This window comes from Mesoplodon bidens, assembly GCF_964165515.1.
Source record: "Mesoplodon bidens genome assembly, chromosome: 5".
Classification (NCBI taxonomy): domain Eukaryota; kingdom Metazoa; phylum Chordata; class Mammalia; order Artiodactyla; family Ziphiidae; genus Mesoplodon; species Mesoplodon bidens.
In genome coordinates, this window is record NC_138161.1 from 1,505,869 (window position 1) to 1,528,576 (window position 22,708).

The 22,708-nt window shown below is 42.3% G+C and overlaps 1 protein-coding gene across 8 annotated transcripts in view; it reads right to left on the minus strand.

The window, feature by feature from the left end:
- Positions 1-22,708, minus strand: part of PCBP3 (poly(rC) binding protein 3) — a 210,704-nt gene that overhangs the window by 171,217 nt on the left and 16,779 nt on the right. Inside the window, exon 1 of one of the 8 annotated variants that reach the window (XM_081235216.1) lies at positions 14,605-14,747. The exons of the other annotated variants lie outside the window; for them this stretch is intronic. The gene's annotated coding sequence lies outside the window, so the exon portion shown is untranslated. Of the gene's footprint in view, positions 1-14,604; positions 14,748-22,708 lie in introns of those variants that run through there. 8 annotated transcript variants of the gene reach the window in all.

Sequence of the window (22,708 nt, forward strand, 5' to 3'; positions counted from 1 at the left end):
CATCCAGCACAAGGCCTGTTCTCCCCACCAGACAACTGCTGAGTCCTGGGACTATGAAAAAGGCCAGGGGCCTGGGCCAGCAAGACAGACTGACATTTCTCCCCATATCTTCACATGTTTAGGGGACCAAGTCACACTAAAGGAAACGGGCCTGCAGTAAGTATCCAATCCATCTCCCCCTCAAGTCATTTGCCAGATTTTGCACCCATCAGTGTGTGGCAGGAGCCCAAAATCTTTTAACTGGTTGAACTTTCAGGGCTGAGGAGACAGGGACGTGTAAGTGTTTTGGTCAAGGACCCAGGAAGGCCATTCTCAAGATCAGGGACAAACTAGAGATTTCTAAACAATGGTCTTAGAGTCCATCTCAAGGAGCTTAGAAAAAAAATAAAAGAGAGCAATGTAAACCCAAAGTAAGTTGAAAGAAAGAAATAATGAGCAGAAATCAACAATATTTTTTAAAGGCATGGAGAAAAGTATCCAAGCTAAAACCTGGTTCTTTGAAAAGATCAACAAAATGTATAAATGTATAATAACTCACAGTTAGAATAATCAAGATAATAATATAATGAGGGTATAAATCATCAATAACAAGAATGACAGAGGAAGTATCTCTACAGGTCCTACAGACAATAAAAGAATAATAAGAAACTATCCTGAACTACTTTAGGCAATAAATTCAACTTAGAAGAATTGGTAAATTTCCTTGAAAGACAACAACTACCAAAGCTCATTCAAAAAGAAATAGATAACCCGCACAGGGCCATATTGATTATATAAATTGAATTCCTAGTTAAAAACTCTAAGATCAGAGGGCTACACTGGTAAATTCTACCAAACATTTATGAATGAAATAATACTAATTATATACAAACTCTTCCAGAAAACAGGAGACGAGAGAACACTCCAACTTTATTTTATGAGGCCAATATTATCTTGATAACAAAACCAGACATTATAAGAAAAAAACCTCCAGAACACTATCCCTCATGTAACTAGAAACTAAAATCCTTAAAACTTTCTCAAATTGAATCCAGAAATATTTTAAAAGGAAAAAAGTCACAACCAAATGAGGTTTATCCCAAGAATTCAAAGTTGGTTTAACATTCATCATTCAATGTAATTTACCATATTGACAGAATAAAGGAGAAAAACCAGATGATCATCTCAATAGATGCAGAAAAACCTTTGACAAAATTCAGCACCCACTGATGATAAAAATTCTAAACAAACCAGGGACAGGAATTCTCTCAACCTAATAAAGGGCACCAACCAAAAACCTACAGCTAACTTCATACCTAAGACTAGCAACAAGGCAAGGTTGTCCACACTCACCACTGCTATTCAACACTGTGCTGATACCCACAGCATGAATGAATCTCAAAATTATCATGCTGAGTGAAAGAAGCCAGACAGAAAAAGAATACGTAGTGTATGATTACATTAATACAAACTACAAACTGCTCTAAAATGACAAAAATGTACTTTCCTGGGACCCACAGGCAGAACAAGGAATGGACTGTAAATGGACACAAGGCATCTTTCGGGGTGACGGACATGCTCTGTCTCATGGCTGTACACAACCGTCAAAACTCATCCAACTGTACACCTTAAATGTATGTGGTGTATTTATGTAACTAAAGTTTATAAGAAAAAACTGATTAAAATGCTTAAAAACAGGAAGAGAGAAACAAATGGATGAAAAGATTAAAAATTTCAACAGTCTTGGAATCTACAGAAAAGTAGTCAAATTGACATTCTATAATTGAAAAATATAATATTAAGAACTTATTGGATGTCTTTAAAAGAAAAGCAGCCAGAAGTAAAGACACAATTAGAGGAACTCAGGTCCAATAGAAAATATCCAAACTTCTGGATATTTGGATCTAAAACTGAATTTCAGAGAGAAAAAAATATTAAAAAAGAATGAAAACAGTACAAAGCATAAGAATGTGTGGAACATGGTCAAAAAGTCTCACATACGTGTAATGAGAAAGAGAGTGGAAAAGAATGGGGTAACAGCAGCATTTGAATGAATAATGGCTAAGAATTTTCCAAGCCTTATTAAAGACAATGCATAATTCAAAAAGTCCCATGAACCCCAAGTAAGATTAACAGAAAACACATGCACATGCAGGTATGCACACACAGACACAGGCACGATGACAGAAAATCTTAAAATCAGGCAAAGAAAAAAAAACACACCTTTTCTTTGAACCAACAGCAAAACAAAAGGCTGACTTTTCAATAAGCACTATAAAAGCCAGAAGACTTAGAGAACATGTTGAAAATGCTGACATATTTAAAATGCTAAAAGAAAACAACTGTCAACGTAGAATTCTATACCCAGTGAAATTAATTTTCAGAAATGAAGGGAACCTAGATGTGTTCTCAGGCAAAGGTCAAGAGAATTTGTCATCAATAGACCTGCACTACAAAAATACTTTTAGTTCTTCAGGCTGAAAGAAAATATTCCCAAATACAAGCATAGAACCACAGGAAGGAATGAAGAATGCCAGAAAGGGTAAATATGTGAACAAATATTTTAAAATATCAACTGCTTAAAACAGAAATAATGTCATGTTGGACTTACACATAGAAGCAGAAATATATGACCATATCAGAGGGATCTGTAATAAGTCATGATGTAATTGAAATCTCTTGGGTAACTTTTAATGTAAGAATAAATAAGAATCCAGGAGATTAAAAGAATGAAATAAAAAAAATACTTGAATGATCCAAATGAAGGCAGGAACGGGGGAATAAAGGAACAAAGAACCGGTGGAACAAAAAGAAAACAAACAGTAAGACGGTAGAATTAAACCCAACATTTCAAAAATCAAATTAAATGTAAATAGACTAAACACTCCAACTAAAATGAATAAAAATTATTATATTCTGTTCAAAACAAGCATAATTTAAAAGTAAGGATGCAGGGACTTTCCTGGTGGCGCAGTGGTTACGAATCCGCCTGCCGGGGGCTTCCCTGCTGGCGCAGTGGTTGAGAGTCCGCCTGCTGATGCAGGGGACACGGGCTCGTGCCCCGGTCCGGGAAGATCCCACATGCCGCGGAGCGGCTGGGCCCGTGAGCCATGGCCGCTGAGCCAGCGCGTCCTAAGTCTGTGCTCCGCAACGGGAGAGGCCACAACAGTGGGAGGCCAGCGTACCGCAAGAAAAGAAAAAAAAAGAATCCGCCTGCCAATGCAGGGGACACGGGTTCGATCCCTGCACTAAGCCGGTGCACCACAACTACTGAGCCTGCGCTCTAGAGCCCATGAGCCACAACTACCGAAGCCCGCATGCCTAGAGCTTGTGCTCCGCAACAAGAGAAGCGACAGCTATGAGAAGCCTGCGCACCACAACAGAGTAGCCCCCACTCGCCACAACTAGAGAAAGCCCGTGTGCAGCAACGAAGACCCAACGCCGCCAAAAAAATCAATAAAATTTAAAAATAACAATAATTTAAAAAATGAAAGTAAGGATACAGTCCTTACTGTAGGTTGAAAGAATAGAAAAAGCTGTACCACGTGAACACTAAGCAACGCAAAGCTGCAGTGGCTTTATTATCATCAGACAAAAATACCTTAAGGCAAAACATAAGAGCAGAGAAAAAGAAGGACACTTCACAATGATAAAAGGGTCAATTCAATAAGAAACCGTAAGACCCTAAATTGGTATGCAACTAATATTGTCTCTTTAAAATACACAAAGCAAAAACAGAACTAGAAAGAGGAATAGATAAATCTGCAATCATAGTTGAAGATCTTAACACACCATTACACCAACATTTGTTAAGTAAATTTAGCAAGGTCACTGGATAGAAGAAGGTCAATATGCAAAACCCACCTGCATTTCTATATAGTAACAGCAATATCATCAAAAAATTTTCAGAAATAAATCAAACAAAACCTATGCAAGACCGCTACACTAAAAACAACAAAACATCATTGGAAAACATTAAAGACAACATACAAGAAGGAATACATCATATTCTTTGATTTAGAAGACTGAGTATTGTAAACATGTCAATTCTCCTCTAAACTGATCTATGGAACCAAAACACGCCAATGAAAATCCTAACAGATTTTTTGTAGGAATTGGTACGCTGATTCTTAAATGATAAAGATAGGCAAAGAACTTAAGAGTAGTGCGGCCAATCTAGACAAACACAGGTGGAGGACCCCACCAGCCATTATCAGGATGAGAACTGTAAAGCTACAGTAATCAGTATAGCGGCTCTGACAGATGGAGAAACAGATCAATGAAACAGAACATAGTCAAGAAACAGACCCACACATGGAAGGTGTGCCCTTTATCTATTTATTGCCTCTCAGCCCCAAATCACCCTTCTTTGCTCTGTTTTTGTGATACTAGTGCTGGACCCTAAGACCATTTCTCCACGGCCAGCTGACACAGTCATGGCATTGTCAGGAGAGAGCACTTCAAGAGGAAGGGGGTTCTCTTTCAGGTTCCAGGGTTGTTTTTTTTTTTTTTTCTTGCTCTGTAGCATGAAGGCCAGGGGGCAGTTTCTCAATGAGTACAGCAGGCATCCCTGCAGGTGACTTCCTAGTGTATCACGGGCACCACAGCAGCCAACCCCAGCTTGAAGCACCTCAGTGAATTTCTCCAGTGGGTCACAGCCATGACTTCTCCAGCAATGCTGAATCTTAGACTTGTTGGGAGACCCTCTTCTGAGTCTGTCCCACCTCCAGGTACTTCCCCTCAGCTCCAGAGGTAGCGGCTGCTCCCTACATCTGCTATTGCTGTATTCTGTACAGCAACCTTACTCTTTGCCCTGTTTGATAGTTAATCCCTTTTGCTGGTTAACAATTCTTTATAATAAATGTTCCCTATTCAAATTACTGGTGTTACTACCGTCTCCTGACTGGACCCTGATCCATAAGGGCACTCGATCTTCTGCAAAGGTACCACCTGTAATTGGGCGGGGAAAATAGCCTTTTCAGTAAATGAGACTAGATGAACTGGATATCCACAGAGAAAACGGGAACCTGGACTTATATCTCACACTAGATACGACTGGACTGGACCTAAATGTTAAAGGAATATAATAAAGTTTCTAGAGGGAGACACGGAAGAATATCGTCATGGCCTTGGGGTAAACAAATTTTTCTTAAACCAGACACAATAAACATTACTCATAAAAGAAAAGATGGATAAACTAAACTTACTAATAAGAACTTCTATTTATCAAAAGACATCATTAAAAGAGTGAAAAGACAGGCTTCCCACTGGGGGAAGACCTTTTTCTCCAGGATATACAAAAACCACTACAGTTTAAAAAAAGAGAACAAACCAAAAATGGACAGGAGACTTGAACAAGCACTTCACAAAAGAGGACCTTCAAATGGACAATAACATAAAGAAGTGCTCAATGTGATTTACCCCAAGAAATGCATATTTGGTCTTTATCCCCATTCTTGGCAAAGAGCTCGTAAAACCCTTGGAATTTCCTGAAGTGAAAGAGGGATAAAGGTATCTTTTGCTATGTTAATGAAATAACTTTTAGAAAGTCCCTAGGTAACCCAAGGATGGGACCTGGTGGCCAGGGGAACCAACCACATGATTAGAGGGCTGGACCTCTCCGGGTAGGGGAGAGGGGCTGGAGATTGAGTTCCATCATCAATGGCAAACGATTTAATCAATTATGCCTGGGTAACGAAGCCTCCATAAAAATCCAAAAGGCTAGGCTTTGGGCTTTGGAGAGCTTCCCAGTCGGTGACCAGGTAGAGCTGAGGGGAAAGCGGTGGACCCGGAGAGCACAGGAGCTTCAAGCCCCTTGCAACATACCTTACCTTACAAATCTCTTCCATCTGGCAGTTCATCTGTATCCTTTACAATCGACTGGTAACATAAGTAAATGTTTCTCTGAGTTCTGTGAGTCACTCTAGCAAAAATTAATCAAACCCAAGGAGGTGGGTCATGGGAACCTCTGGTTTACAGCCAGTTGGTCAGAAGCACAGGTAACAACTTGGACTTGTGACTGGCATCTGAAGGGGGACAGGGACGGCCTGGTGAGACTGAGCCCTTGGCCTGTGGACTCAGATGCTGTCTCCAGGTAGACGGTGTCACAGTTGAGTGGAACTACAGGATATACAGCTGATGTTGAAGAACTGCTTGGTGGTGTGGGAAAAAACACACGTTATCAGTGATCAGGCAAATGGAGAGTAAAACCACAGTGAGATACCAGCCTACAACTCCACAAAGGCAGACATGAGAAGGACAGAAACCAGCAGGTGTTGCTGAGGATGCAGAGCAATTGCGTTCTCAGGCATCTCTGGACAGACTGCAGACCGGCTCTACCACTGTGAAAACCTGTCCGGCAAGTACCTACTAAAAATAAACAGACACCAACCCTATGACACAACAGTTCCACTTCTGGATACATATGCAAGAGAAATGTGCGTCTATGTTGGCCCAAAGAAACCTACAAGAACAGTCAGAGAAGTTGTACTCTTAATAGCCCCAAACTGGAAACCCCAGATGCCCGTCAGTGGCAGAGGAGTTGAATGGAGAGCCGATCTGTGATGTGCACTGCGATCCCACAGAGCCAGGAACAATTCCTTTAAACATCTTTTTGGATTCCTGCTCTGGCACAAACTTTTTGAGAATCCCTTCTCTATTGATTTCATTGTTTTTACTTTTTACTTTTCCCCTTATCACACTAAACACTTTTCAAAAATCACGAAGAGGTTGTTTCCCTACTTAGAGTACCTTATGAGGAAGACAGAGACAAAGCATGTCGCCGCGGCTCTTTTGTCATCAGATGTGTACTGTTCATTCCCACACACCACAGAGGGCGCTCCCTCCATCCGTGGCAGCAGACGTGGCACAGGGCGGACAGCACCCAAGCTCTCAGACATGTCGGTCGCGGCGCACCAGCCGCCAGGTGCCCACCCTGCCTGGGCACCTTCCCCAGGCGGTTCCCTGTCGTCTCACAAGCTAGGCCCCGGCAGATGTGCAAGACACTTTTTTCTATTTTACTAGTTAGAAAACAGAAGTGTAGCCATAAAGCTAGGACAGCTGTCACCTACTGCCCACCTCCCACGTGCCAGCCCGCATTCCGCAGTCTCCAAGACACAGATGCGATGCCCATGCTCTCCAAGGCCTTCTTCCATCCTTCCAAAGTGCCTGCTTCCCCGGAGCTCCACATACTTCTCTTGCTCTTCTCTGATGATGTGTGGCCGGCACTTCACAGTACTGAGGACACATGTGTTCGTGCATCGTGCCCCACCCCCAAGTGGACTACATGCTCCCTGGATTACGTGGAAAGACTCTCCCCTGTACTTACATCCTCAGCAACAGTAAGGACAGGGCTTTTCAGTAAATAACGTGTTGGGCTGAATTTCTAGCATCACATCTCAGAGCCTCAGCCTGGGAAGACCTTCTGGAAGAGAAGGGGCTTACGGCTCATCTGATGAAAGCAAGGGCCAGCCTATGACACAGGAAAATAAAGAGCAACCTTTGCGAGGACCCTGGTTTGCTGCAGTGACACTATTAATTCCAGCGGAGCTCTTGGCCAGGAATGTAGGAGCCAAAAGCCTGATTAGCTCATTGCTGAAACGCTGGCAAACATGCTGGTTCTTGGCCTGGCCCCAGAAGAATGTGATGTGAACATTACACGCCATTAAGCTGACTCAGAGAACAAATGACTAAGATCCGATAATCAAGGAGATTTTGGCCTGGCCATTCTTCATCCTGATGCAACCTGAGTGTAATGCATTGGGAGGGATGATTCCGGCCCAGCCCAGAAGAAATGTCTCTGATACGGTGTGTGTGTTCTCAGCCAGTCTTGCCTCACGTAAGGGGCGGAGTGAGGAGCATTTTACTGCCTTTCTAATGCTCCAACAGCCATTCAGAACCCTCTGGGAACAATCTTCTTCAATACCAGGCTGTAAAACAGGTGATTCTGTTTATAGGCGCTGTGCTATTTAAAGACCAGCCAGCTCATTAGCATCAAGTGCCACAGCCCTGCGCTCCACATAGCAACTCAGATATGGCCCACAAATGGAGGGAAACCTTCATGTGCCAAGGAAATGAAAGATGTCAGAGGGAACTAAGACGGGCACAGGTCACCTAATCCACGCGTCGGAGGCATCGGAAGCTAAGTCTCCAGACAGGGGTGGCCAGGGCTCTTCCAAGTGACCCGAAGGCTAACAATTCCACATCATTTCCCACACTGTCATTATTCCTTCATTCTGGAGACCGTGCCTGTGTGCCTGTGTGTGTGTGGCTGTGTGTATGTGTTGGCAGGGGAGGGCGGGTGGACAAGGGGGCTGAGACTCCCGTGGGTGACTCTTATTCAGTGAGAGGTGATCATGGCGTTCAGAAAGCAAGCCAGAGTTCAAGGTGCCCTCCCTCCACTCAGCTCGGCAGAGATCTCAACCACACACCCATCTTCTTGTTGGTCATTAGACACCAACCTCGGTGACACCCAGTTTCCGGAAAGAGACACAGGCTTTAAGGGAGTTCAAAGGCACATGCAGCTTGTCATACCGGGGACAGGAAGCCAGGTCTTTGACTTCGTTTCTACTAGCAAGGAGCTGGGGACAGGACCCACTCGTGACAGTGACAGTGTTCCCTGCAGGCACTTCTACTCTGAGACAGGAGCTCTAAACCAGCTGAGATTTCTCAGGAACTTGGGAATAGTAATAGTCTATGGTCAATGATGCCTTGAGGCCCTGCAAAATCCTGTCTTTTTAGCAAGATTCAATCACGTTTAACATATTCTAGGTAATAAATTAGAAACTTAATTTTCGGGTTTAAAATTCTTTTTTCCTGATGGTCTGGGAACTGAAAGGGAAATGCAATTAATCAGAATTCCCTACTCCCCAGTTCTCATTAGAAGAAACTTTACTGTTCTTTCCATAAAAAGCATGGAACCAGCCCAGAGTTACCAGCCAGGGAGAGGTGCTAAGGCAGAGCTAGGGGCGAGCACAGGGCACACCTCCACACCCCAGGTGCTGCCCCCAACGACGATGACCACCCTGCAGCTGAGAGGCATGCTTCTTCACCTTTGTTCCTCCACTGGCACCCAGAAACCACAAGTGAGCCAGCCAACAGCTCTGCTTCCTGACACCAGGCAGTGAAACGTGCATCTCTGTCCAGGGGACCTAACGTGCCAGACGGCTCCAGGACCAGACCCAGGGTCGCTCCCTTCTCAGCCACCCAGAGCCCTGCTGCAGAGCAGCTGCTGCAGCCAGGCACAGCTTTCCTGTCTCCTCTGTCCTATATCTTCTCACGCAGCTTTTCAGTTGAGAACTTGTCCTACCCACCTTCTCTCCCTCATAAATTACTGGAAGAAAAAACCTCTTAGCATCAGAAAAAAACCATCTATAATACCTTTGGTCTCCCTCTTAGCACTTAGCACAGAGGTCTATACCCCACTAATAATGCTAGTACTAATAAATGTTGTTGAGTAACTGAACAGTCTGGGTTAGATAGATTTTCCATCACAGAGCAGAACTGCCTGTAGGGCTTTTGTCTTTTTTTTTTTAGAGAAGTAAGCCTTTATTTCCATATTTCACAAATAAAGCTGGCTCAGTTGGTTGCTTTCGTAGGGTTTTGTCTTGAAAATCAAATTCTGATGTTAATTTCTAAAATTATTTACAATATGAAAGTTGAAATGAATCTGTTTCTTTCCAATGTCAGTCTTTCAGTTGAACCCACTTTCCTGTTAGCATTCACCTAAAAAAAAACAAATAAAGAACTCAGTCTTCTCTTTGACTCAGTGCTTGGTGACAGCTCATCATCTCAGCAGTTCCCTGAGGTCCTTCACCAAAACCACCAGCGTTTCCACTCAAGCACCACAGTTTCCTATGACACCAGACCAGTGGTTCTCAAACTTTTTGGACTCAGGACCCCTTTCTTTTCTCAAATTATTTCTTAAATGGATTCTATTTATTGATATTTATTTGAAATTAACACAGAGAGATTTGAAAATTATTTATTCAGTAATTCATTCACAATGAATAATAAGCCCATTACATAACAATGACAATAACACTTTTTAATAAAAGTAACTATATTTTCCAAACAAAAACAAATTAGAAGAATTTCTGGAACTCTTTAATGTCAGGATTAATAGAAAACAGCTGGATTGCCACACCTGCTTCTGCATTCAATCTGCTGTGAAACGTTGTTTTGGTTAAGGTATGTGAGAAAAGCCCATCCTCACTCAGACATGTGGCTGGAAACAGGAGTATCTGCATAGGTTTATCAGATCGTCATGGATATTCTTTGATATGACATCAGAACTCAGCAAGTGGTCATTTCTTAAAGGTTACTTGCAACATGGAATCTGAAAACCCATCAATAAACTTTTATTAACATTAAAACCCATTATCTAGCAATCTTGCACCCTAAACATATATTTCATCCATGCATGGTTGGTGTGACATCATGCATTAGTCATTTTGGAAAATACTGGCTCAGTGAGTTACGCCGATCTTCCTGAATACATTTCAATATATAATGTCAAAAAATCACGTTTGTTAACATCACCACTGAGTTCATCAGAGACATCTTTAAGTCCTGGGAAGCTGTCAAGCTCACCATAGCAGACACAAGTTTTCAAAATTCTAATTTTTGACTGAAAACTCAAATTTTGTCAGTTGCAACAAACACCGGCAGTTACTTCCTTTGAAGTCACAGGCTCACTTAGTCCAATTTTCAGACATTGTCTGCCAAAAACACGAGTCTGAATAACCACGGTTTGTCTGTCAGTCATTCTTTAAAGTAAAAACCGTGTTCCATGAGAAGAGGGGCGAGTTCAGCTCCCCACCCCCAAAAAAGCATAAGCACTTGCTTTTCCTTGAAACCACTGCCGTGATTCCATCTGCAGACGTGCATTGTGCAAATTCCCAGTCTGTCTCTCAGAACGTTTAAAAGACACGTGCCCAAGGGTCAAGATTCAATTAAATTAATCATTCTTGCTGCTTCGTCGAGGACATTCGCTTCACATGCAAGTGGCTCTCTGTGCAGTGGTGGTGCTGGAGGCCTCTAACTATGAGAGTCTGCCCGACCGCCCCCCCCCGCCCCCCGGCGCGGTGGGGCTCAGGGGCCAGCAGTTCTGCCCACCATCACCTTTGTGCCATCTGCTCAGGGATCAGCACTGTGAGGAAGGAAATCATGTTTCTGGATCTTTATGAAAACATGGGAATCATGTCTCCCCGCTAACGGGGTCTTGGAGAACCCTGAAGGTCCACAGATCACAGCTTCTGTTGTCATCCTATGGGTGCTAGAGGGCCGACAAGGGACTGGGAGTCTCAGGTTTGCCTTCAGAGGCGAAGCGACAGGCCTATGGCGCCGGCTCCATGCCTGAGCCTTCTGGGGTGGGGGGTCATAACTGAGATCCTGGAGACCACTCACCAGAGAGTCCTCGCCTCAGGGTGGAATTTAATCCTCTGTTCAGTAAGGACTTGCGGCTTGCTTCCAGCTCGGCATTCCAATCTGGTTCTTTGCCTAATGGGTGCTGCAGATCACAGTGACGGGCCTCGCCCTCGGGCACCCTCGGTGGAGCCCAGCTGAGCCTGGGCCAGTCTGGAGGGTGTGCCCAGCTGAACAAGATCTGACCACGGGCAGACAGCCCCGGCCAAGGACCCCGGCCTCACCAAGATGACCCCAGGCCCCTGGCTTCAGGCGCTTCCTCCTGGGTCTGAAGGAAGGGGGCTGACAGCCAGGCTCCTCTCACATGTCCAGCAGAGCACAGGGCCTCAGCCCCGCCGTGCTCTGTCCTCCAGACGGGAGAGACTCAGAGCCCAGCCGCAGTACGCTGGGGCAGTGGGCACACTATGCCAGCTCCCGGGCTGCCCCATCCGCCCAGGAGAAGCTGTGCCCAGAAGATGCAGTGGTGCCCAGAGCAAGGAAAAGAGAAATAACAGACACCATGTGGGTGTAGCTAAGAGCAAGAAGCCCCTCAGAGATAAGGATGCTGGGCAGCGGGAAGCTGTGTCCCCAGGGGCCGGAGCCCAGTTTCAGGAACTCCAGGAAGCAGGGGAGAGAGATGGCAGAAGCCAGGGTCACAGCCCTGTGGGGACCAGTGGTCCACATGTCATCCCAGTGCCCTGAGATAAAATAACACCTCTGTCAATGTCAGTCTCCATGCTGATCACATGGATAATACATGAATTTGAAAAGACCATTAGATGAAAAATTCCAGCTTCCTAAGTGGACCTCGAGAAGTACAGCTACCTCAAGATTAACAAATTCTCAGTAAGCAAAATAATCTACTTCATTATTTGTCTGTTTAATTAATGAGGTAATTAATCAAGTCTAGGAAATTCAGCAACACTTTAATCATAAGGGGTTATTGGAAGACATCAGTAAGAAACATGGCTCTATTACAAAATCTCATCTGTTTAAAATTCCATGAAAACTCAAACTACCAGTCTGGGGCACTTAAGTATCATGGGCGATTATTAACTGTGTCACGCTACAGACCCCTGTAAACTGCACTCTGTGTGAAGGGGCACCACTTTGGACTGTTTCTATTTGCTTAAGGACAATTATGAACACAGCTCAGAACTCCCTGGAAAAGCACCCAACTCAGTAAAAATCACAGAGGGACACGCCCGCTGGCTCTCCTCACTCTGAGATGCTATAAGTTTCCAAGGTTGGCTTGGGTACATTATTGTAGGAGCACCTTGCCTCAGAGGATGAACTTAGTGTGCCAATAAATTATTTATCCCCAAAAGTACTTCAGGATGAAATAATGCCTTTTATACCCAGAGAGCTTTACTATCCAACATGTTTGCATGTCAGTCATCTCGTTTTGCTCCCACAAGAGAATTCCCCAAGAGGATACAGGCCAGGTACTCATTATCCTCCTTTTTCCAAAGCAGAGACAGACTCAGAGCAAGGGAAGGGCCCCAGGCTTCAGCCACCACAATGCAAAGAGGGAGGGGTGCCCTGTGAGTTTTCGACATCACTGCAACTTGGGTTCAAAGTGGTTTTCTTCACTGATTTTATTTATCTTATGTATATCCCAATTCAATCCCCCAAAATTGAAGCATCTGATTTTTTCTTCTTATAAGAAATCAGAAAAGCCTGATTAAAAACAGCCTTTAAAACTTTTTAACTTTTAAGAGTTAAAAACAAGAAAGATGAACTTCCAATACTGTGTGCCCTTGTAATGTCTGCCTAGAAAACAGCCACGAATGTATGGCTTCACACCCAAGTGGTAGTGAAACAGAGAAATAGAAAATTGTTCAAACAGTCCCCAAAGAGTTTGGTTCAGAAATTTTCCTCTTTTAAATTCTCTATCATTAAATACATATTTCAACAGAGATGAATTAAGACACAAATGGCTTCTTTGAACTGGGGTGATGCCATAATAAAAACCGTTGTCAGGCAGCTGGTAATGAGGAAGCCCTATTTTATGCATTGCAAAGCAGTGATCATCTGAAGGCAGACTACACTCACACCCAGCCTCCAGCTCGGGGACAGGAGAAAAAGGAGCGCCAGCAGCCTGGGTGACTGTTACCTGCTCTGCCGAAACAGGCATCACAGCAAGAGAAGAGCTTAGGCAAAAACTGGCCTACTTGAGAGACCAGAAAGCACCTAGAGACAGTCTAGAAACATGGGGCTCACCTCGTGGGAAAAGCCTCCCTCTCTGCACCCCAAGAGTAAGATGTAAGGCTGAAACTGTTCTGAGAAGCATAGGCCCATGAAGACTCCTTGGTTAAACAGAGGGCTCAGCTGTACACACAGATCAGATAATAGGGTTTCTCTCCCACCCACAGCCATGCCTTCAAGATACCCTGAGCAGAAAGAGACACAGGCATGAGAAAGCAAAGATAATGACCAGGCCAGAGGGTCATGACTAGGAAAGAACTCGGGGTGTAGGGACAGGCACATGGAACTGCTGAAAGCAAAGAGATCAGAAGCTACTAGAATCTGGGGGGAATTCTACTGCCAAAGAAACATAAGCCTAAAATAAGTCAGTGACTGTCAAAACAATCCCCGGCCTCCAAACTCCACAAGCGGAAGCAAGCTCTGGAATCTGGGCAGACCCCGCCCGTCAAGGGAGAGATCCTCTCCAAGGTCCCAGGCGGCTGTGCCCACAGAGGACAAAGGACAAGGAAAAGCCTCCCATGGTCAGGGCAAGGAGTCTGGGCAGACACTCCCAGGGCAGAGGTAAGAGAATCAGACGAGACCACAGTAGAACCAGGATGGACCAAGACAAGACCACGCCATCGCCATCATCACATCAGAGCACAAACAAAACATGAACTTTGTCCAAGCCCTAAAACACCACATGTGGCCTCTCCCGGCTAACACGTGGAAGGGCTGCTTCCTTACCAATTGCAGCATTAGCCTCGCCCTAATCCACCCTGCCTTAGATAAAATTTGTTAAGATACTCATTCATAAAATGGCCCCTGCTTACTGACAGCACTCTACTTTCTTCGATCCTCCCCAAAATCATCCAACCAAAGCCCAAATCCTGTAACAGATTCTTTCTAACACCCTCTCACATCAATGCCCCACAGTTCCCCATGGTGTATGGTCCCAACCTGTTCCATCACAGGTGCCAGGTGAGTTCCTGGTGGCCTCTGTTTAATAGTCATTGACAGACGCCTTCATAATACCTGTCCTTGGGGTGTCACTCTTGCTTTGAACGAAGGACTGATGTTTATCTTCCATTTCTCCCCTTTCAAATGGAAGGTTTTTTCCATTGCAATTGTCAGTGGTTTGGCTCCATTAGTGAACAGTATGAGCAGCAGATAACCTGTGTGTTAGTTCAGTCACCAAACCTCAAGAGCCATATCTGGATTTGTCTCCCTGGGGAAGACAAGTACAGCTGCAAAAGAAGAATGTGCACAGATATTTCAGGGCCAAGGGGAAGGACTGAGTCAGAGGTAACTGTCCACCAAACAGACATGCAGCTGCTAACCATGGACTACACTTTGCCCACCTCACACTTGCATCTAGGCAGGCCATGTGACTAGCTCTCCCCAGTGGAACATCTACAGTTACTGTACATGTCATGTCCAGGCCAACATGGGTGAAAAGCATGTGTGCATCCTCCACACTGTACTCCCCATCTGCCAGCTGGACAAAAAGGAAGTTCAGGCCCTAGATGATGCTACCAACCTAGCAGATAGCAGGACCACAGAGGTCAAAAGCCAGGCCCGAATCACCATGCAGAGGAAAGCTGATCATTGGTGAGGAACATCCACAGTGGGCTATTACATGAAGGAGAAGTAAATTTTCTGTGTAAGGTCCTAACATCTGGAAGTTTTACTATAGATGCTGAAGTTACCCGAAATAATCCAGAAACTGGGGGCTACAGGCACAGAGTAAAAGCATGAGTCAGACTCTGAGAAACCAGCCTTCAACTTGTGTTGGAAGAACAAAGGGATAAACCCTAAATGTGGAGAAGTCCTGAAAAGCAAACCAGCCCTCCCATGCACCGCTGCCTTGTTTTGCTCATTTGGTTGGCTTCAGGCTTGCACTGGGATTAAGATGGCTTCTTTAAGAATAAAGAACCTTAGCGATAACAAAATAAAACCTGTCCAAAAATGAAACAATCATCCTAGGTCTCATATTATTCCTCAAAATAATTCTGCAGATACAATGTCTAGCACACGCAAAGAAATTAGACACCATGAGCAAGAAACAACAGAAAACAAAAACAGATGCACAAAGACATGAGAAGTCAGAATTACCCAATATGGACTATCAAAAAACTGCACTTGCAATAATGCAAAAACAAACAACCCTGTTAAAAATGAGCAAAAGACTTGAATAGACATTTCTCTAAAGAAGATCTATCAATGGCCAATAAGCACATAAAGAGATGTGCAACATTATCATCATAAGGGAAGTGCTTGCTAATCAAAGCCACAGTGAAATATCACTTCATGCCCACTAGGATATATTAAAGAAACAGAAAATAACAAGTGGTGGCGAGGATGTGGAGACATTGGAATCCTGTACGCTGTTGGTGAGAATGTAAACTGGTGCAGCTGCAGTAGAGAATGGTATGGTGGCTCTTCAAAAAATTAAACATAGAATTATCACATGATCCAGCAACTCCATTTCTGGAAACATGCCCAAAAGAAGTGAAGACAAGGACTCAAACAGATACTTTACAACTATGTTTAACAGCATTATTCACTATAGTCAAAAGGTAGAAGCAATCCATGCATCCATCAACAGATGAATGGTTAAACAAAATGTGGTTTATCCATAAAATGGAATACTATTCAGCCTTTAAAAGGAAGGAAATTCTGACACATGCTACAAAATGTATGAACCTTAAAGGCATTACGCTAAGTGAAATAAGCCATTCACAAAAGGACAAAATTGTGTGATTCCACTTCTATGAGGTACCTAGAGAAGTCAAATTCATAGAATCAGAAAGTAGAACGGTAGTTTCCAGGGGACTGGGAGAGAGGATTATTGGTTTTTTTTGTTTCTTTTTTTACATCTTTATTGGAGTATAATTGCTTTACAATATTGTGTTAATTTCTGCTGTACAACAAACTGAATCAGCCATAGGTATACATATATCCCCATATCCCCTCCCTCTTGAGCCTCCCTCTCACCCAGGATTATTGTTTATTGGGGACAGAGTTTCAATTTTGCAAGATGAAAAGAGTTCTAGAGATGGATGGTGATGATGGTTGCACAACAATGTGAATGTACTTAGTACCACAGAACTGTACATTTAAAATGTAAATTTTATATATGTTTTATTACAACAAAAAAACACGACATTCTGTGGAAAAGAGTATCAGTTCCTCAAAAACTTAAATGTAAAATTACCATATGATCCAGCAATTCCACTTCTGGATATAAACCCAAAATAATTGAAAACCGGATCTTGAAGAGACATCTGTACACCTATATTCATAGCAGTATTATTCACAATGGCTAAAATGTGGAAGGAACCCAAGTGTCCATCGACAGATTAAATGGATAAGCAAATATGGTATATACATACAATGGAATATTATTCAGCCTTAAAAAAGGAAGGAATTTCTGGTACACGCTACATGGATGAAACTTGAGGACATTACGCTAAGTGAAACAAGTCAGTCACAAAAAGATAAATACTATTGATATATGACTCCACTTATATGAGGTACCTTAAAGCAGGGGTCCCCAACCCCCAGGCCACAGACCAGTCTGTGGCCTGTTAGGAACCGGGCCGCACAGCAAAAGGTGAGCAGTGGGCGAGCGAGTGAAGCTACGTCTGTAGTTACAGCCGCTCCCTGTCACTCGCATCACCACCTGAGCTCCGCCTCCTGTCAGATCAGCTGCAGCATTAGATTCTCATAAGAGCTCGAACCCTGCTGTGAACTGCACATGCAAGGGACCTAGGCTGCGCGCTCCTTATGAGAATCTAATGCCTGATGATCTGAGGGGGAGCTGAGGCGGTGAGGCTAATGCTGGGGAGTGGCTGCAAATACAGATGATCATTAGCAGAGAGGTTTAACTGCACAGAGACCATAATAAATCAATTGATTGCACACTCATATCAAAACCCTGTCAGTAAGTGGCAAGTGAAAACAAGCTCAGGGCTCCCACTGATTCTGCATTATGGTGAGTTGTAGAATTATTTCATTATATATTACAATGTAATAATAATAGAGATAAAGTGCACAATAAATGTAGTGCGCTTGAATCATCCCCAAACCATCCCCCTCACCCCGTCCATGGAAAAACTGTCTTCCACAAAACTGGTCCCTGGTGCCAAAAGGTTGGGGACTGCTGCCTTAAAGTATCTCAGAAATCATAGAGACAGAAAGTAGAACCAATCAAAGGTGGTTGCAAGGGCTGGGAGAAAGGAGGAATGAGGAATTATTGTTTATTAGGTATAGACTTTCAGTTTTATAAGATGAAAGAGCTATGATTAAGATGTTAAATTTTATGTTACATGTATTTTACTACAATTAAAAAATTGGGAAAAACAAACAAAAAACACTACACTTGCTATGGTCAAAAACACAAAGGAGAGATTAGGAGCTATAAAAAGTAACTCAGGGCTTCCCTGGTGGCGCAGTGGTTGAGAGTCCACCCGCCGATGCAGGGGACACGGGTTCATGCCCCAGTCTGGGAAGATCCCACATGCCGCAGAGCGGCTGGGCCCGTGAGCCACGGCTACTGAGCCTGCGCGTCCGGAGCCTGTGCTCCACAACAGGGGAGACCACAACAGTGAGAGGCCCGCGTACCACAAAAAAAAAAAAAAAAAAAATCAGTTTCAGATGTACAACGTAGTGATTTGTAATTTTTATAGATTATACTCCATTAAAGTTATTATAAAATATTGGCTCTATTCCCTGTGTTATACAATATATCCTTGTAGCTTACTTACTTATTTTATACATAGTAGTTTGTACCTCTTAATCCCCTTTGTTTATTTTGTTTTTGTTTCCTCTACTTTAGGAGACAGATCGAAAAAATAAATATTACTGCATTTTATGTCAAAGGGTGTTCTGCCTACGTTTTCTTCTAGGAGCTTTATGGTTTGGGGTCTTAAATTTAGGTCTTTTATCCACTTTGAGCTTGTTTTTGTATATGGTATAAGAAAATGTTCTGATTTCATTTTTTTACATGCAGCTGTCCAGTTTTCCCAACATCACTTATTGAAGAGACTGTCCTTTCTCCATTGTATATTCCTGCCTCCTTTGTCATGTATTAATTGACCATAAGTGCATGAACTTATTTCTGGGCTTTCTAATCTGATCTATGGGCTTTCTATCTGATCTTTTCCACTGATCTGTGTCTCTGTTTCTGTGCCAGCTCCATACTGTTTTGATTGCTGTAGCTCTGTAGTATAGTCTGAAGTCAGGGAGCATGATACCTCCAGCTCTGTTCTTTTTTTCTCAAGCCTGTTTTGATAATTCCAGATCTTTTGTGTTTCCATACAAATTTTAAAATTAGTTGTTCTAGCTCTGTGAAAAATGCTGTGGGTATTTTGATAGGGATTGCACTGAATCTATAGATTGCCTTGGGTAGTATGGTCATTTTAATATTAATTCTTCCAATCATGAACACAATATATCTCTCCATCTGTCTGTCATCTTCAGTTTCTTTTGTCAGTGTGTTATAGTTTTCTGAGTACAGGTTTTTACCTTCTTAGTTAGGTTTATTCCTAGGTGTTTTATTCTTCTTGATGAGACTGCAAATGGAGTTATTTCCTTAATTTCTCTTTCTGATAGTTCATTGTTAGTGCATAGAAATGCAACATATTTTTGGTATATTAATTTTATATACTGGAACTTCACCAAATTCATTGATGACCTCTACTAGTTTTTTGGTGACAACTTTAGGATTTTCTATGTATACTATCATGATATATGCAAAAATGACAGTTTTACCTCCTCCTTTCCAATCTGGATTCCTTTTACTTCTTTTTCTTGTCTGATTGCTGTGGCTAGAACTTCCAATACTATGTTGAATAAAACTGGCAAGAGTGGGCATCCTCATCTTGTTCCTGATCTTAGAGAAAACACTTTCAGTTTCTCATCATTGAGTATAATGTTAGCTGTGGGCTTGTTCATATATGACCTTTATTATGTTGAGGTATGTTCCCACTATACCCACTTTGTGGAAAGTTTTTATATTAAATGGATGTTGAATTTTTTCAAAAGTTTTTCTGCATTTATTAAGATGGTCATATGATTTTTATTCTTCAATTTGTTAATGTGGTGTACCACACTGATTGATTTGCAGATGTTAAACCATCCTTGCCTCCCTGGGATAAATCCCACTTGATCATGGTTTATCATCCTTTTAATGTACTGTTGGATTTGCTTGCTAATATTATAATGAGGATTTTTGCATCTGTGTTCATCAGTGATATTGGACTATAATCTTCTTTTTTTAAATGATATTTTTGTCTGCTTTTGGTATCGGGGTAATGCTGGCCTCATTGAATGAGTTCTGAAGCATTCCTTCCTCTGCATTTTTTGGAAGAGTTTGAGAATGATAGGTGTTAACTCTTCTCTAAATGTTTGGTAGAGTTCACTTGTGAAGCCATCTGGTCCTGGAATTTTCTTTATTGGGAATTTTTTTTATTACTGACTCAATTTCATTAATGGTAATTGGTCTGTACATATTTTCTGTTTCTTCCTGGTTCAGTGTTGGGAGATTATACATTTCTAGGGACTTTTTCCATCTCTTCTACATTGTGCATTTTATTGGCATATAGTTTTTCGTAGTAATACCTTATGATCCTTCGTACTTCTATGGTATCAGTTGTAACTTCTTTTTCACTTCTGATTTATTGATTTGGACCCTCTCTTTTTTTCTTGATGTGTCTGGCTAAAGGTTTACCAATTTCCTTTACTTCTCAAAGAACCAGCTCTTAATTTCATTGATCTTTTCTATTTTTTGGCCTCTATTTAATTCATTTCTGCTCTGATTTTTAATAATTTCTTTCCTTTTACTAACTTTGGATTTTGTTTGTTCTTTTTCTAGTTCCTTTAGGTGTAAGTTTAGGTTGTTTATCTGAGAATTCTTATGTTTCCTGAGGTAGGCTTGTACTGTTATATACTTCCCTCTTAGAACGCTTTTGATGCATCCCATTGATCTTGGATCATTGTGTTTTCACTTTCATTTGTCTCCATGAATTTCCTGATTTCTTCTTTGACTTCCTCAGTGATCCATTGGTGGTTTAGTAGCATACTGTTTAGTCTCCAAGTGCCTGTGTTTTTTGCAGTTTTTTTTCTTATAGTTGATTTCTACTCTCATAGCATTGTGATGGGAAAAGATGCTTGATATGGTTTCAATTTTCTTAAACTTAACAAAACTTGTTTTATGGCCTAGCATGTAATCTATCCTGGAGAATGTTCCATGTGCGCTTGAAATGAATATGTATTCTGCTAGGTGGAATGTTCTACATATATCTAATAATTCCATTTGGTCTAATGTCATTTAAGGCCTGGGTTTCTATATTGATTTTCTGTCTGGATGATCTGTCCATTGATGTAAGTGGGGTGTTAAAGTCTCCTACTATTATTGTGTAACTGTTACTTTCTCCCTTTATGTCTGTTGATATTTGCTTTATGTATTTAGGTGCTCCTATGTTGGGTGCATATATATTTACAATTGTTATACCTTCTTCTTGGATTGATCCCTTGATTATTATGTAATTTCCTTCTTTGTCTCTCATTACAATCTTAGGTTTAAAGTCCATTTTGTCTTATATAAGTATTGCTATACCAGCTTTCTTTTCATTTCCATTTCCATGGAATAGCTTTTACCATCCCCTTATTTTCAGTCTGTGTGTGTCTTTAGATCTGAAATGAGTCTCTTATAGGCAGCATATAGATGAGTCTTGTTTTTGTATCCATTCAGATGCACTGTCTTTTTTTTTAAACTTCCTTCCTTCCTTCCTTTCTTGGCTGCATCAGGTCTTAGTTGCAGCTCATGGGATCTTTCACTACGGTGCGCAGGCTCTTCATTGAGGCATGCAGGTTCTTTGTTGTAGCGGGCAGGCTTCTCTCTAGCTGTGGTACATGGGCTCCAGAGTGTGTGGGCTCTGTAGTTGTGGTGCATGAGCTTCAGAGCATGTGGGCTCTGTAGTTGTGGACGCGGACTCTGTAGTTGTGGTGCGTGGGCTCAGTAGTTGCAGCACGCAGGCTTAGTTGCCCCAAGGCATGTGGGATCTCAGTTCCCTGACCAGGGATCGAACCAGCGTCCCCTGTATTGCAAGACGGATTCTTAACCACTGGACCACCAAGGAAGTCCCCACCCTAAGTCTTTTGATTAGAGCATTTAGTCCACTTACATTTAAAGTAATTACTGATAGGTATGTACTTATTGCCTTTTTTTTTTTTTTTTTTTTTTTTTGCGGTACGCGGGCCTCTCACTGTTGTGGCCTCTCCCACTGCAGAGCACAGGCTCCGGACGCGCAGGCTCAGTGGCCATGGCTCACGGACCCAGCCGCTCCGTGGCATGTGGGATCCTCCTGGACCGGGGCAAGAACCCGTGTCCCCTGCATCGGCAGGCAGACTCTCAACCACTGCACCACCAGGGAAGCCCGAGGTTGTTTTTGTAGTTCCTTTTTCTTCCTTTCTTCTTCTTTTGCTCTCTTCCCTTGTGACTTGGTGAATATCTTCAGTGTTATTTTTGGATTGCTTTCTCTTTTGTGTGTGTCTATCTATTACAGATTTTTGGTTTGTGGTTACAGGAGGTTTATATACAGCTATACATATATGATTTTAAGTTGCTTAACATATTTTAAGTTGCTGATCTCTTAAGTTCAAATGCATTTTAACAACCCTGCATTTTTACTCCTCTTGCCCGATGATTGCTGGTTTTGATATCATATTTTACATCTTTTTGTTTTGTGTATCCCTTAACTACTTATTGTGTACATAGACTATTTTACTACTTTTGTCTTTTAACCTTCCTACTAGCTTTGTACATGGTTGATTTACTACCTTTATTGTATTTTTGCCTTTACCAATGAGATTTTTCCTTTTGTAATATTCATGTTTCTAGTTGTGGGCTTTTCTTTTTTGCTTAAAGAAGTCCCTTTAACATTTCTTGTTAAGCTGGTTCAGCGGTGATGAACTGTTTTAGCTTTTGCTTATCTGTAAACTTTTTATCTCTCCATCAAAATGAATGAAAGCCTTGTCAGGTAAAGTATTCTTAGTTGTAGGTTTTTCCCTTTCATCACTTTAAATATATCATGCCACTCCCTTCTGGCCTGAAGTTTCTGCTGAAAAGTCAGTT